At 47.3% G+C, this 15,372-nt stretch overlaps 1 long non-coding RNA gene across 1 annotated transcript in view; it reads left to right on the top strand.

The window, feature by feature from the left end:
- LOC147582194 (uncharacterized) overlaps positions 1–12,316 on the top strand; it is a 106,628-nt gene extending 94,312 nt beyond the window's left edge. Inside the window, exons 3-5 of the long non-coding RNA XR_015248832.1 lie at positions 1,227–3,017; positions 10,281–10,436; positions 11,678–12,316. This is a non-coding gene — a long non-coding RNA (uncharacterized LOC147582194). The remainder of the gene's footprint in view (positions 1–1,226; positions 3,018–10,280; positions 10,437–11,677) is intronic.
- The last annotated feature ends 3,056 nt before the right edge of the window (positions 12,317–15,372 follow it).

A 15,372-nucleotide genomic window follows, 5' to 3' on the forward strand; every position in this document is an offset into this window, starting at 1 on the left:
TGTTGTCCCCGGTTAACACGAATCTCACTCTGTGGGGAGGACCGGTCCTTCATTTCCGCACCGCCACTCTTTTTCCCCAGGGCACCGACCTGAGATTTCCGATTCGAACACACCCTTCCAGCACCGGAGGACATTTGTCTCTGCGCCTGCTCCGGTTCCCTTAAAAATCCCTGATGAACAGGTCCCTACCGAGCACCTACTGTGTGACAGGGTGCGCACCATGGTAGGTCTGCAGTTTACAGAGAAGAGTCATGGCCTCTGCCTTGAGGAGCTACGATCGCCCCTGAACGAATGGCCACCTTACGTTTTCATGGGGCTTTCAGAGAAGCCCAACGCTATGGAGGAGAGAGACACATGGGGTGCGAGGTGGTACCTCACTCGGGATCGAATCAAACCAGAGACACACCAAAAGTAAAGACAAGTGAGACAATATTTGACACACTCTCCCATCTCTGCTTGGGGCCTATCTCCTGGAGAAAGGCAAAGTTTTGTTAATAGTGCAAGTTCTTTTTTTTTAAGGTTTTATTTATTTATTTTGAGAAAGTATGAAAGAGAGAGAAAGAGAGAGAGAGGGAGAGAGAGGACAAGCAGGGGAGAGGCAAAAAGAGAGGGGGACAGAGGATCCAAAGTGGGCTCTGTGCTGACAGCTGTGAGCCCATGCAGGGCCTGAATTCACGAACCGTGAGATCATGATGAGAACCAAAGTCGGGCGCTTAACCTACTGAGCCACCCAAGTGCCCCCATAGTGCAAGTTCTTTTTTTATTTATTTATTTAAAAAAAATATTTATTTTTGAGAGAGACAGAGCATGAATGGGGGAGGGGCAGGGAGAGAGAGGGAGACACAGAATCCCAGGCAGGCTCCAGGCTCGGAGCCATCAGCACAGAGCCTGTCGCAGGGCTTGATCTCACAGACCGCGAGATCCTGACCTGAGCCGAAGTCGGACGCTTAACCGACTGAGCCACCCAGGTGCCCCCCCACTAGTGCGAGTTCTAAATGTGCTCCTTCCGAGTAGCTGTATTTTGCAGAGATCCTAATGACTCACCAGCATCGGAAGAATAAACTCTGTCCTCAGTTGGGTCCTTCGCAATCTGTGGCTAACTGCTCTCTGCGTTCTTTTTCATGGTTCAAACTTATAGGATTCCAAATTAATTTGGCCGATACCCTCCACGTGGTCAGTGTTTTCTCCGACCTCAATCTACGTTCGCTCATTTTCTTCTCACACAGAATGTTCTGCAGCCTCCTCGTCATCTACGTGGGGCCAAGGGGGGCCGAAGAGTCAAGTCGGGAGACCTCGTTTCTCACCTGCACACCTGGAGCTGGAGCAGACAATTAGGGGAGCCCTGGAACAGGGCATCGTGGGTGTGAATCTGCCAATCTCTTCGATGACTTCGGATAAGTTGACCCTCAACTTTCTTCACCTGGGTAGCGGGGGGATGCGTGCTTCTTTCTGAGAGTTACCGTGAGGGAGGTTAAAGAAGACGCCAGCAGAGTGCCTGCTGTCCGCTCAGTGTTACTTGGCTCTTTTCTTCCCCAGCTATGCTTAGTTATTTTTCTTTAATCCATGCCATAGGGCACCTCTTTGAGATCCAAGACCCTACCTTCCTTTCATACTACCGGGACCCCAAAAACATGCCTCCGAAGGCAATAGTACTTAGCCACAGATATTTATTATTAGTATTGTTTTTAAGTGGCTTTGTGGCATTTGAGATACTGTCTACTATGATGAGAACCCTATTAAACCTTAATTCCTTTCTTAGAGGCCTCCAAATCTAGCCACACTGGGGCTTCCAGGTGGAGGTGTGGGCAGGAGGCTTCAGCTGGTGACAAAGGGTGATAATCAGCCTCTGAAAACAGACTCTCGCATGCCCTCAATTTGAGTGGGGGCCCCAGCAATCCTTTTCTCTATTTCTTGGGTTGATGGACAAAAGGCGTATCCCCAGGATTTTAATCTTCATTCACCACTCCTTCGAAGCCTCCACCTTTTTGTTTGCGTGTTTGCTAAGGTAAGACCCCACACTGTGCTTTTCAGCGGCAGCAATCTATGATTCTTCATATGCAGGGATCCCTCCAATGCTAAGGAGGAGATTAAAATATCTTGGACCAGCAGTGTGCCTGGCAGGGGCTGCCTGTGTGTCCCAACCCCCAGTCAGCAGGAGCAGCACGTGTTGGTGACTTCTTCAGAGCTAATGTTAAAAAGTGAACTCACAGGCCCTGAAAAGAGATACGTATATAAGCAATTGAAAAGGAAAGAGTTGATTTGTGGCAAAACACGGCACGTTTTTACGCCAAAGCCAAATGTTCATTTTACTCGGCACCCCCGTGTTCCTCTGTACCTAAACACACACACACGCACGTGCACACACACACACACACACACACACGTGTCCTGTGTGTGTGGGAACATGCACACAATCTTCGTATTTGATACACATAAAACATAGACACAACCCAATCCAAACCAGCTGTTGGGATTCAAGTCCAAGACTAGAACATGAGACCCTCCAGACATGTGAACATAAATGCAGAGCAGAAATTCAACAAGATGATACCCCCCCTTCCCCCACCCCCACTGTGTGTAATCCTTTCTCTCTCATATTTTTATATATTTTACACCCGTGGATCTTGATGAACTTAAGCCCGGGCATTGTACAGATTCCAGATTTCAAATGAATAACTCTTTCATTTAGTTAATAGCTGCAGCAGAGCCATAAAACCGTAATAGTTTATGACTTTCAGGATATAACCTGCAACCACAGACAATATAAATTATATTACATTGCACTTTATAGCCGTATGAAGCACACACAAGACCTCACCGCTGGTGTGAAGGCTGGGGAGTGGGGGTGGGGTGTAATGAATTGTTTGTTTGTTTGTTTGTTTGTTTGTTTTCCTTCTTGGCTAAAAAACACCTTCATCCTATGACCCAGCAAGCCGTCATTCTGACCGGAGGCCTCCACAGCCGCTGTGCTGAATGCCATTGCGACCACAAAAGAAAGCTGTTGATAAAGGATCGAGGTGAATATTTTCATTTCACTCTTAACTTACGTTGTTGCTTCCAGCACACATGGAGAAGCCACCTCCATTTCTGCCGTAGGCAGCCATCATTATTTTCGAGATGGATGTCATCGGCAACGCAAGGTACTGGACGGCGGACAGAACGGCTCTGTGGACAGACTCGCCGGTATTTTTGTGTCGTTCTACTACGTATTCAGAAGAGGTGGGATGATGTTATCCTCCCTCAATAGCTCGTGTGGCTTCTAAATCCGGCCTCGTGTCTGGGCTTAAGGTTCGGCCTCTGAACCGAGAGCAGAGGAGGAACCCTGATTGTGTAAATGGACCGTCTAAATAAAAAATGAAGATAATCGAGCTTCAGAAATTGTTAAGGGCCAGAGGGAGAGAGGAAGGCAGCCCAGCTTTTGAAATGATGACAAGGCACTCACTTCTTCCCTGCACCTGCTGCCTGCGAAGTGCTGTGTTACTGAAGAGGCCCGCGGTCCGATCTGCATATCAAATAGCTGATTTGTAGATGAGGTCATTCCTTTTGTGGTCTGTCTGTTGCAGGCGCCTGGGATGGGCTGTTGCCTAGCAGTGGGCCACAGGGTCCCGCAGGCTCCTGGGGTCACTCGGCAGCCCCTCACCCATTCTAAATTCAGACCCAGGATTGTTTTCATGAATAAATCTCGGAAATAGCTAATGCATGGCTAAGTTCAAAGCGTGGGTGATATATGACCAGCGAGGCTTTTCTCTAATGACTTTAGTTCATCAGATTAGGTATTGTAGGAGCGAAAGGGTCGTCCAGTTGCCTTTCTGTGTCCTTCTCACTATCACACGATGGGGCGACGCCTTAGCGCATAAATGTGGTACCCACTTTCTGCCTGCCCAGGTAGAGCTTATTGTGTGATGCCATGGTGAAAAGATAAATTAAAACACGGTGCTCTGTGGACTATGAAAATATGGCAAAATCGGATTTGGATAACCGAGTGCAACTTTTAAGAAAGCTTTGTTACTCTTAGCTTGCTGTTAATCTGTTGGCTCTTGCTATGTGCGTGTGCACGTACACATGCGCGTGTGCATATTCATGCACACACACACACACACACACACACACACACACGCATATTTCAAGCTGCGGCTTTTTCCAATAGACACCCGCAAAAGAATAAAACGGTGAATAAAAATCAGCGAAGGCCTTGATAATTGAGTCTTTGTGCGCTTCTCAATACAGAACGCTCTCTTTTACCTGGCCTGATTCTTCCAACTGTATTTTTCCATGGCTGCATGGGCTTTGACAAGTAGAGAAATTTCCAGAGCAGCATGCTCTTTTGAAAATTAGGAATCCGAAAGCGAGACCAAAATTTAGTCCAAAACGCATTTAGGATGAAGCCCCTAGGTTAGAGGTATGAGTCTAGTCGTAGATGCTTTCTTGGGATAAACATCTTCTTTTGTTATATTTCCCGGATTTATCAGAGCCTTTCAGTTTCTGATGGCTGATTCTAGCCACGGCAGTAGCTTTTCAGATTAGGGACATCCTATCGTGGTAAGGAAAATCGGTCAACATAGCCATAAATAGCTATAACGAGGCAAGGACAACGGTACGAGGGAGAAAAGGCTGGTGCTCACGAATTGGCAAGAGAAGTACCACCTGCCAAAGGTGTCACCTCACGAATGACCTTAGGTACCTTCCCTGGACAAGGAAACTCAAACTACGTACGAGACACGAACATTTGTACACTTAGAAAATTTATTTCAGTTAAGCGTGGTCAGTAAGGGATGTTTTTCCGGTTGTGGGTGGGCAACGTAGGGGTAATAAAAAATACGCCTGTAAATGCTGCTTTTCATGCTTTTGAAGATTAACGATTCTGAATGATACTGAGGTATATATTTTTTAATGTCTTGCAAAACTGACACGAAAGTATAGAAACAGAAATAGAAATAGAAATTATAGAGATGCCTCGTATCTGCTTAAGAGTTTAAACGCCATCGTTCCCTTGCAAATATTTCACTTCATTTGAACCTCCCTTTCTTCAGAGGCAGAAACTGGGGCTCTCGAGGGGATGACTTATTCAGGGTCCTTTTGCAAACACAGAGCCAAGGAAGGATTCGGTCTCTGCCGTGCCATTACGTTTCCCCAACAGCTAACCCTGGATGGACATCTATCGAAAATTATGGCTGAGCACATTAAGAAATACTGTTTTAAAATCATTATATATACACATATGGCATCTATATCAGATGTCTATCAAATAGTGCATGTGTAAAGAATCAGAAAGCAATTCACATTGTTTTCAAAGCGGCATTTTGTTTTTTAAATACACATATGCACATACATGAAATATGGTAGCCCTTAAACCTCGTTCTGGAAATACAGTCTGGTCTTATATGTCGTGGAAGTCAGGAGACATCAGTTTCTTCGAGAAGTCTGTGTACTAAAGAGCTATCAAATCCTGACCAGCATTAATTAATGATGCGTTCTTGTATCTGCAACATCAAATAATAGAAACTTAGTAAGGCGAGGTACCCCAAAAGCCCGGAAGGAATCAAATTTGCATCTAGATATAGCCTGATCTTTGACCCTCTTTACACACCGAAAACCCTTTGAAATTGAGGCTCTTGGCCACAGATTAATGAGCCGTAGGCGGGCCTGAGGGCCTGGTGATGATGCTCGGAGAATTTATGCAATTCATACAGCAGTGAAGAGGTTAACTTCAACCATCTCCTAGGGAACCAGCAGTGACAGCCCGACACACAGTCCTGGGAGATTACTGGTCTGCTGTTTAACAAAGTAAATTTTGATTGCTGTTGATTTTTTTTTTGAGTCAATTTTTTTTTTCTTTCACTGTATTCAAGCCAGTGCCAAGAAGCATGTTACAAATGCAGGGATATTCTCCATGCTAGAGAGAGAACTCGAGATTTAAAAACATCAACAACGGCAGTATTTGTAAAAATGCTCCAAGCCTGTGTTTACTTACAACAGCTTAGATTTGAATATTTGTGATGTAGAATCACCACGGGGAAAAATAGCCAAGGTGCATCCATCCGCCTCGTGAAGCGATTTCTAAATCTGCATCCACGTTCCCCACTCGTGAGGAAGGGTCCATTTCTGCAAATCACACATAACTTGATTTTAAGGCCTTGGGTATTCCATGCTGTGTTTGATATATTGGCTAGGTCTTTTTTTTAAGCCAGCGTCTTGATTTTTAGAGTCGGCCAAAGCAGACATGTATGTAAGTCCCATTCACAGATACACACACACAAAAGATTTGTTCAAAGTTCCTCAAGCGTCTCCCCCCCGTCCAAATCTTTCCCGGGTACCGTGGTGTCGACCAGAGGTAACACAACGACACGTGCATTTGAGCTTAATGAGTGATTCATCTGCAGGCAGCGAGGGTCAAGATAAATCCACGGCAAAACAGTTCAGGTTGGAGAAGGAATATAAGGAACATTTTTATTTATCGTGCTGCCTAATAAAGAACCGATCTCTCCTTGCATAAACCCACAGCCGCCAACATGACAACGATTTGCGCCCTTGTGCTCTAAGATTGACTTTCTCCAGAATGCGTTTTGTTCTCCCACCCGACACCCATCGGTCAGCCTCCTTGGCGTGGGTTTTGTTTGTTCCTCGGCTATCTGATCATTGTCCCCCAAATACTGGAGAATGACTGAAGTCCCCCCCCCAAAATTAAAAACAAAATAAGACAATGATTTGGATGATAAATTGCAGGGCGCATGTGGGCGTGGCCCTGGGCCTCAGCGAAGATGGCACCAGGAGTGAGACCTATTTCACAACAGCAGTTCTGACCCCCAGGAGTGACCGAGGGGTGGGCCCTGAGGAGCTTTCCGACCAAAAGGCCAGTGCTTGGGGTCCGCTCCAGGAACCCAGGAGGCTGTTATCCTACAAAAGAGCTTTGTGAAGCCAAATCTTTAATTCCAAGAGCGATGCCTAATTTATACCCCGCAGCAGGCTGGGTATTCTGCCTCTGCTATTTTTACAACATTTCTGGGGTATCCCTTTGTTATCGTAGATACCAATGGAGAATCAAAGGCTGGCTTTTCCCCACCCCCTGGTCATCACCCAGCATTCTGTCATCCTCACTCTGCTTGAGATTAGAAAAATCAACAACACGATCCCCAAATCTAATGAAGAGACAACGCTGAGGAATGTATGTGATTTTTTTTTTTTTTTTTTTTTTTTTGCACCGAGCAGATATTCTAGCAGTCAATTCTGTGATGTTCCCTACATCAATGGTGCATAACCATGTGCTTTTCTTAATAGGATTTATGCTTGTCGGCTTTAAGGGAAGGCTGAGTCCCCGCAGTAACCATAGCCACTGCAGTGCTGGCAAATTCCTCCTAAGCATAAAACAGGCAACGCGAGGGAAGAATCCGTCCGCTTATACATAAACATGACAGACTCCTATCTGGAAGCCGAGGGTATCTAGCCTCCAGATTGCATTCAGATTTCCTGACGGTCGGGCCAGCTCCCCCTCTTAAATCCTCCCTTTGCAACATCTGCCGCTGGACCACAAGGAAACCTTCCCTCTTTCCAGACTCAAACCCACTTCCAGCCAAATGTCACCCGGACTCCACGGAGGACGGAGGGAAGAGAATTGTCGACGCGTCTGCTCTGACTGCAAAGGTTATTTCACTGTCTTCGAGATGACTCTTGAGCAGCCGGCAGCGCTTAGGACGGACGGGCACCCTGAATGCGCGGGTTGCTAGGAGATAACTCCAGCTTTCAGCCGGCATTGGCCGGAGTTATCTCTAATTGACAGCTCCTTACCCTAAGGGTCTAATTCTAACCTTGAGACCGAGACGATAATGAGAGGGCAGCTTTGCCATCGCCCTGCTTCTGGCGAAGGCGAGGAGATTACTGGCCGCCTGTTTTTCTGGGGTTTTGTTATGCTTCTTAGGACGGAGGCAATGAGAGACACACAGGGGCTGCTGTCTGCAGCCCGGCTTTGTGTCACTTGGGGGCTTGTTTGATTCATGCCACCTGAATAAACTTGCGCTTTCTGTTCAGACGGTCTCCCTTTGAAAGGAGAAGGGCACGCAGGGAGGAGAAGCCTTTGCTGCACTTTGAAACGATTTGGAATTTGAGCAGGGAAGGTGGGTTTCTTTAAAAGGGCGGGGAGGGGGGAGGAGAGGAGGGAAAGAAAAGGGAAGAAAACACTAGATCCCCGTGTTCAAGCGCTCGCTCCTCCCCCCAGGGTCCTGAATGGCTCTCCCTGCAGTCTCTGCTGCTTGTAAGAACTTATTTAGGACTGGGGGGGGGGGAGGGGGGGAGCGGTAAAGCCAGCAGCAACAGACAGGAAGAGACGGGCAGGCCCGCAAAAGGGGGTGTTACCATGCGGCCCATCCCGCAAGGCTGCTGACTTATTTTGCGGAAGCAAACAGGGTACATCCGTGCAATCAATTCATGTCCAGCCTGAAGCTAAGCGGCCCGAGGGCTGAGGGGTCCCCTGCCATCTATTCAGCGACACAGTGGGGGGGGGGGAGGATTCCAGGGAGCCGGCTGGCAGGTCAGCAAGGAGAGGCCCTCTGATTCCAGGAGACACAATTGCAGTCCAGTCGCTCGCTGTTCCTCCCTCAGGGCCTCACCCCTCCTCTGCACACCCGCAGCCAGTGGAAACACTCAGGCCGGTTCTGCATTTCTGAACCCCAAGGTTGCCATTTCACAGATAGCACACCTCGAGTGCCGCGTTTCCCGCCAGCACTGGCGTGGTTTTCGCTGATGGTGAGCGGGTCTCTGGAATATTTCAAACGGAGAAAGGCCTCCAGAGTCCAGACCCGAGAGGCTCAGAGACCCTGCTTTTGTCCTCTGCGATTCCGCATCACCCGGACACCAAAAGGCATGAGTTTTCAAGCCAACAGAGGGAGAGACGGGCGAAGGCCAAAGACCAAACCCGAAGAATATCCTTCGGCAAAATATTGTGCTATTTTCCCTCTATTTTCTAAATATTTTTATTGAGATTCCTGCAAAGCAGGGCTGTTTCAGAAGGGGGGGTATTATTTTCCAAAGCAACCTTTGAGGGAGGAAAACAAAAAACCTACGAGAGCCACAACTCCCTGGAGTTTTAGTAACATTTTATTTAATTTATAAATACAGTTTTTTTTAAAGCGCGTATCTAGGAAAACAAGGAAAAATGTTAATGATCAACACAGTCAGTAAGTGAGGACTTTCTTCTCGAATGATTTTTTTTTTTTTTTTTTTGTAAATTGCGGATTTTACTTAAATATCAGTTCAATTTACAGAAGGGCTGTAAGAGCACTGCAAACATTGCACAACCTTTACAGACCCAACAATTATTCACCTTTTGCACACTGTTCTTACCTTCTTTCTATGTGTGTGTGTGTGTGTGTGTGTGTATTTACTGAGTTTTATTTTTCTTCTTATTTTTCATTATCTTTTATCCTTCCAGACACATTTGGTAAGAAGCTGAACATGACATGTCTCGTTACCTCTAAATATTTCATTCTGTTTATCCTAAGAACAAGAATATTCTCCTACATAATCCCTGTATAATTATCCAAATCAGGATATTTAACAACAATGCAAAACCACCAGCTAATTCAAAATCCATGATCAAAGTTATCTGTTGTCTCAGAAATGTCCTTCATTGCTATGTTTTCCCAGGTCTGGATCAATTCCAAACCTCACATTACATTTAGGTGTCCACGGGAGGTTTGTAATCATCTCACCAAGAAAGGTCTGGAAAGTTCACAGTGCCATACTGCAGGACATTTTCAATCTTCAGTTGTTTTGAATATAAAACACTTGGGGGAAAGGAGACACCTCCAGATGGGTCAGGGCGCTGGTTCTGAGGAGTTCCATTATGCAGAAGATAAATCCTGACTTCTCTAAAGAGAAACGGGGCCCTTATTTTCACATACGACCTCAAGCAAATACCAACAATGCCAGTGTAAAACAAATGTTTTGTTAAAAAAATCTTGATCTTACACAAAATGAGAAGTGCCACTCATGACATGAGAGCTGGAGAAATCAGCATATTTCTGAAAGATTCTTACACATGGGCTTTTATTAGTGTAGACACTTCTCCACCCCAGACAGGGGGAAGGAGATAGGAAGACAGTGAGTGACAGAGACAGCGTGGAAATTATGAACGGAATAAATAATCAGCTCAGGATGCAAAGAAATAAATAATGCATAGAGAAACAAGGGAGTTTTTAATTTAAAAAATGAAGTTTTTGTATTATCTTATTATCATGAATGTTCTCCATAAGGGGGATCATGTTGCCATTGCGAATATTGTCTTGCAGTTCTGGTCGTGGACCTGTTTGGGGTCCAAGATGCCTGTGCCCCTCTTGTGTCCCTCTCTCCCAGAGGAGGGGATGATCACCCTTCTCCGTGAGGTTCCGGCTGTGTAACCGAGCCAACGTGAGTTCTCTCCGAGGTGAGTCGTAAAAACACACCAGGTGAGTTGTCGCACAAAAGGAAGTATGTGCAGCAAATGAGATCAGGGGGAATGACTTCCAAAGCGCTGACTCCCCGGGCAAGGGGGGCTGGGCTCCTTTTATTCAGGGTCAGGAGGAACACCTAGGTAGGGAGGCCTCACCACCGCAGGTGGAGGCAGCTTGAGGTCACGCAGGCGCCTTAAGGAGACCCGCCTGTGCATACGCTATATGTTATATACACGAGGCTCCTGTTCCCGGGGTGGAGACTTAGAATCACAATGAAGTAAAGGGACCGACCCGTCTCTCCGTGGTCCATCTGCGCAGGCGTGAGTGTGTGTGGGGGGTGGGCGGGATGCCCAAACTGGTCTGGCCAGTCTGTCTCTGTGGGAACCTTGAGCTGTTATTGCTTGAGGGATAGTTTCCATCTCCGTCATGGGATGTTAGGGTCCTTGCCTGAGTAAGGAGGCGAGCTGGAAAGAAGAGCTGAGGGAAAAATGTGGGACAAATGCCGGTGGCTACAAGCAGGTGAGCTGTAAAGGTCAAATCTTGGGGTCCGGCTGGTGACAGCTTTTGCGCATGAATTGTGTTGATGTGACATCTGAGCTCTGAAGGCGCACGCCAGTCCCATATAGCCGTGCACACGGTCCTAACTTAGTTTCTAGCCTCTTCCTAATTCTACAGGAATACGTTCAATGGAAGGGCCATCACAGATGGATATAAAATTCCTGGAATCAATCTCTGCCATGTTTCCCAATGACTCAGTAGGAGCATTCAGTGTTTCTTGGTATTTCGAAGCTTAATGTGTACGCATACACGACTACCACCTCTGCTTAGCTCCCAAACTAACCTTTCTGGAGCCGCCACCTGACTTTACCTTTCCGTCCCTGTGTGCATTTGTCAGCTCACACAATTTTCTACGCAATTAAAAATGGCACCCGGTACTTTTCCATGGGCAACCATTCTTCCACGAGCCAGTTTTAAATTCATTCTTTTACACTTTGCATTTCTGTTTCAAAGCCAGCAATTGACTCCAGGTGGTGGCCTATCAGACAGGGTGGTGGATGTATGCAGTGGGTTTCAATTCAGAAGGTGGGCTCTTCTAGAAAAGAGTTCCGCAGAAGGAGAGGGGGGCAGATCCAGAATGGTGCGCGGGCAGCCGTGTAGTAGGTGAGGGTTTTTTTTGCTTCAAATGAATAGTGTCTGTATTTGTTTGTTGGTCTTGATTGACATGTAATTGACATACAATATCCTATTCTTTCCAGGTGTACATCATAGAGATTTGATATTTCCATACATCATGAGATGATCCCAGTGATAAGTCTAGTTACCACCTGTCATCGTACCAAATGATTACTATATGAGTGACCATATTTCCTCCGTTGTACCTCACATCCCATGTCTTCCCTATTTTGTTGGTGGAAGTCTGTGACCTCTTAATTCCCTCACCCATTTTGTAGGGAAAGGTGACTAGTAAAATTAGACCCCGATGATAAGACATGAGAAGGAAATATGTTTCAAATGCACGTCTACATGGGAGGGGCTCCTACATAAAAACCATGTTATGAAAAGGGCCCACAGAACAAACGTGTGTCCTTGGAGAGTCTGGTTGCTTTAAGTTAAGAGCACATCTGGGGGTTTTCTGCACATACTGGAGTCAATTATATCTTATCTCTATATGGAGTCATTCAACAAGCACACCCTGTTCTCGGTCATGCCTATGACCCTTGCCATGGCTCGTGTGGCAGTGTCTGTAGACCAGCATTCAGGAAAGGCCACCCAAGCCACCAGCGTGCACGGAGCTTACCCTAGAACTACCTCTCCACTATCGACAGAGAGGATCTCAGGCCAACTCACAGAGGAACAAATGTGCTCAATAAATACTTACTCTCATTTGTAACCTCCTCTGTATCCTCTCTGATTTCTTCTCATTGGGCTTTGATCTTTGGAAGACATGGGGTGACCTATCGTGAGCATAGGTATATTCCTGAGTCTATCCAGAGGCTGAATCCATGGTGTTCCTTGAGGTTTCTCCATCTTTATTATTTTTAAGACAGCTCATCTTTCCTCCAGAATGTCCCCTGGTGCTTCTGCTTTGAGGTCAAGGCAGTCAGTCCCCTGCCAAAAACCAAATAAATATGCTATTGAACCCATTAGTGCATTAGCTCAAAATAAATAACACTCAAACGTGAGTGTTGCTTAGGGGCCATTTTTGGAATTTAAAGCCTCAGAGTGAGAAATTCAGAATTTCCTGTTTTGTGCCCAAACAGTAGAGCCGTTATTGGGAGCGCAGAGCAAGGCGGGGGGGATGGCAGACCTTTTGTTCTATCAAATGAGGAAAGCAGGTAATGGGTGTGGCTGCCGTGACAACATACAAAACCTGGATGGGCTTCGTGCTGATTTTCTGGGTGGAAGCTGTCATTTGAAAACAACAACAAAAACAAAAACAAAAAAAGAAAGAAAAAATGACCATCTCCTATGTTTTGCCTGGGGTTGGCGATATCACACAGCCTTGGCTTTCAGGAGCTCCGAAGGCACCTAGCTGTTAGTGGGCTATGTGCCACACAAGTCCACAATTACGAATAAATTGTTCTGGGATCACAGATGAGGAAAATTGATTCTCTCTTGTGGAGGTAGGGATGACTTCGCAGAGGAAGTGACATTTGCACTGTCGCTTGAAAAGTTGAGTGGGGCTTTGCCACGCAGTTAAATGACAAATTATGGCCCCAGGCAGCCAAATCAGGTCAAACTCGGGGTGGGGGGGCTGTGAAATTTCATGGCATGGTCTCAGAATGACGATACACCCGTGTTGAGAGGGTTTGGGGTGCAGGAAGGAAGGGGAACACAGTCTGGGTGCATGGTCACCTGGGTTGTGTGGTCCCGGGGTTCGTTCTGGGCTGAGGTGTAGAGCACCTGCTGGGAACAATGCCCTTTACCGGACACTCTGGATGCAGCAGCCAGACGCCATGACCCCAACACATGAGCAACAAATGGAGAATTTCAGATGGTGATGAGGGTTACAAAACGATGAAATATGTTACCATCATAGATAACATCTGTGCAGTGGGGAGAGGAATCCTACTTCCAATGGGGTTTCAAGAATGCTCTCTGAGGGACGGCTCTCCGGCTGGTGGCTGGGCCGTGGGTCTGAGGCTCCCGGTCCAGAGAAGTCCAGACTAAGGGGAACGATTGCCAGCATGTGCCTCTGACGGTCCGCACCGGGAAGAGGTCCCCATCACAACAGCTGTGCTCCTGCCCAAACAGGAATACTCAGAGTGATCGCAAGAAAACATTCCACAAACGCAGATTAAGCCCCATTCTACAGGGGCGCCTGGATGGCTCCGTCGGTTAAGCTTCTGACTCTTGGTTTCAGCTCAGGTCATGATCTCACGGCTCCCATGATTGAGCCCCAGGTCGGGCCCTGCACTGACAGTGAGGAGCCTGCTTGGCATTCTCTCTCTCCCTCAAAATAAATAAATAAACTTATTTTTTTTAAAAAGACACATTCTACAAAGGACCTAGCCCAGTTTCTCCAGTTGCTAAAACCTGAGCCAGGTCTGTTGATGACACAACAGGAGCGGGGCCTGAATTTCCTGTGCCGTATTTCTGAGAAATGTTTCTTTGTTGTTGAAAACTCACACTGCAAGATTAGGGGTAGAGGACATCTTATCTGTAATTTATTTTTAAATGATTCATAAAAATATGTAGCTATGTGTGTGCGTGTGTGTGTGTGCGCACGTGTGTGTGTGTGTGTGTGTGTGTGTGTGTGTGTGTGTGTGTGAAGGAGACACAGCACACGAAGGAGAGGGAGGTCTGGTGCAAGAAGGGCCGTACAGCTCAGCCTCCATCACCATAAAATGCATTTGTCATTGGAGGGGCACTTCAGGCCCCTTCAGCACCATGTGCGTAGGGGGGAGTCGGGAGGACCTGAGATTCTGCCTCCCGGCCCCGCGGGAGGACGAAGCATCCCTGCAGCCCCGGGGTCCCTGCGCTCCGAGAAGGCAGGAGCCCCTCCCCTCCGTGAGCCCCACTCCACTGGCCCTCGCAGGCGCGCTCCTCAGAAATGTGCTGTTCCCTCCCTTCGCTCTGACCCCACCCCTCTGCCCTCCTGCCCATTCCGCCAGCACGCACCCCTCCATTTCCTCCATGGAAGCTGCGTCTGTCCCCTACTGCTGTCAACGTGCCTCTCACACCAGGTCCCAGATGTGCAGCTTCCACCTGGCTGCCGTCCAGGGTCTTAGGGCCGGGACTCCAGCTCGCCCCTTAGGACCTAGGGGGCCAGGCACGTGACGACGACGGCTAGCCGTGGCCTCACAGGCCACCCCGTGGACGTTCGCAGTTCCCTGGAGAACGGAGTCACATCAGTATCAACTTGGTCTGTTCAACTCTCCAGGGTTGTGCTGATGATCCATATTTCTCTGTCTAGCAGAGTATCATTTCACAGCGTCGGTTTAAGACGGCAATTTCTGGCAACAGCTTGAAGTTCCATCTGGCTAATGGAGAACTCGCTCTCCGGGTACATATTGGCACCTAACCCCAGTCTTCTTGAGGGATGACAGCTGGGCCGTGATGCTGTGCTCAGCCTGCTAAGCACTGTGCAATCTGACTCATCCTCTCCCGACCTGAGAAAGCTCAATTCCCCATTGAGAAGGACTCAAATGCCCCATTGTGAAGGCAGCTCTGCCTCCACCAACAATGAGAGGTCGCCAATCGGGGGCTATTTAAATGGGAAGTCAAAGGTCTGCTGGATCTTTCCCATCAAAGATTAAATCCCTCGTTCCAGGAAAAGAGAAAGAGGAAACTCCTATTATCAGGAAACTATAGGAGGAACCATAAACCAATGACACCAGTGATCTTTTCCAATTAGACTCCTGTAACTTATAGGGGGAAACACTTAGCTGATGGCTTAAATAGTTTTATTTCCTCTCAGTTATATACAGGACCAATCTGTCGTGCTGAC

Source organism: Puma concolor, chromosome A3 (genome assembly GCF_028749965.1).
Source record: "Puma concolor isolate L17-30 chromosome A3, mPumCon1.1.hap2, whole genome shotgun sequence".
NCBI classification, from domain to species: domain Eukaryota; kingdom Metazoa; phylum Chordata; class Mammalia; order Carnivora; family Felidae; genus Puma; species Puma concolor.